The following is a 1,698-nucleotide window of genomic DNA, read 5'->3' on the forward strand; positions in this document are numbered from 1 at the left end:
CCCTAGTATGATGTTTTTCTACAAATTATTCTGAGATATTATACTCAGGAAATACTCTAATATTTCCCTGTGGATCTCAAAATGTGAGTCTCTAGCTACAATTTATGCAAAATAATTTATCAGAGGTAAGGGGATTAATGGTTCATCTTGAATGCACACTTACTCATTGAACATGCAAAAAATATGCATGACTATATACTAACTTAAGCATGGCAGTAGTCCAGGGGCTCACTGTGTCTACAATGCCTATGTCCTTCCCAGCCAGAAGTGAAAGAATCCAGGAAACACCATGCCAAGACAGACCACGTTGATATGCTGATTACTTTGAATTGAAGTCATCTGAGGAAGAGTAGATTCAGGCAGAAGCTTTCTCTGAGCTCCCTCATCTGACTAAAGACAGGTCCTCCAAAAGGAACTCAATTGTCATGGATCCTCTGCTCAGGAATTGTATCAACCAAGAAAAATTAACCCAGATCATAAAAGAGAAGACTGGAGACCTACCACATACCAAGATGGACTCCATTATTCTTCTGAAGTCTGCTCCAATATAACTATTAATTTCTACCCGAGAGGATTTCTATTCATATAATAAAACAGTCTTTAGTTCCCATTTAGTTCCTCCCCTTACCCTTCCATAACTTGAGTCCCCACCATCCCCCAGAAGGCTCAAGTCTTCCTTTCTGCATTACATGCCCAGCCAGGTTCATGTCCCCACTGTTTGAGAGGAAGCCAAGATCCTGAGACAGCAGGACTGGCAGCAGAGGAAAACTTTATTCCACAAAGTGCTAAGCAGGGAGACAGGAGGGATTTCTCAAATCTGGATCCCCAAGAATTGGGGGGACATGGCTTTTAAAAACAGTTTGGTGGGCAGAGAGTTAGGCAATCAGGGTATGCTAATGGAATGGTTTCAGTGTGGAATCAGCAGTCATTTGGTAAGGACCACTGTTTGGGTTGGTCAACTGATCCTCTGGAATGAAGCTCCTTGGGTAGGAGGCCCACGATCAGTTGAGTCAGTTCCTTGGTCTTGGTAGGTCAGTTAATCCACTGTAATACAATCCCTACAGATACCTCAAAAACCACTCTTAGGATCTGGACAGGTGATATCTTTTATGGAGAAAAGTTAAGAATCTTTTCAACTACCAGCGGTGCCCTCTAGAATTAGATTATAGAGAACCAAACAAGGGCACAGTGGCAATCTATTATCAAGCAAACAAGGGAAAAGTGTTTGATTATTATCAATATTTTAGCTAGCCTTGTTCTTTCACAGAGTTTTGGAGCCTTCACTCTAGCTCTCGACTTTACCCCTTCATCAATCTATAAGGAGAGTTTCATCAGGATTCCATATAAACATCAATTATCTGACCTTTCTTTGAGTCTCATATATTTTGTGGGCTTCCTATGTGTACATAATTATTAAGTATGGTTTTTCTCCTGTTAATCGATCTTATGTCAATTTAATTTGTAGTCTAGTCAAGGAAACTAGAACATTGGAGGGAAGCCATTTTTCACTCCCCTACAAAAGTTTATTTAATTTTAAGAAAATAAAATTATCTCTTTTCATTGATTCTGATGGAAGAGCAGTCTTGTGTTTCTCATTGTTCTGTACATATCTGCTCAATAATGCAGTTTGCCAGTGATTGGCTGGTGTCCTATCCAAAAGTAGATGGTTTCAGAAATCGAGCTTTTCTGCTATTGATA

The sequence above is a fragment of the Otolemur garnettii genome, unplaced genomic scaffold, assembly GCF_000181295.1.
Source record: "Otolemur garnettii isolate 467f Iridium unplaced genomic scaffold, OtoGar3 scaffold00059, whole genome shotgun sequence".
Taxonomy (NCBI): Eukaryota; Metazoa; Chordata; class Mammalia; order Primates; family Galagidae; genus Otolemur; species Otolemur garnettii.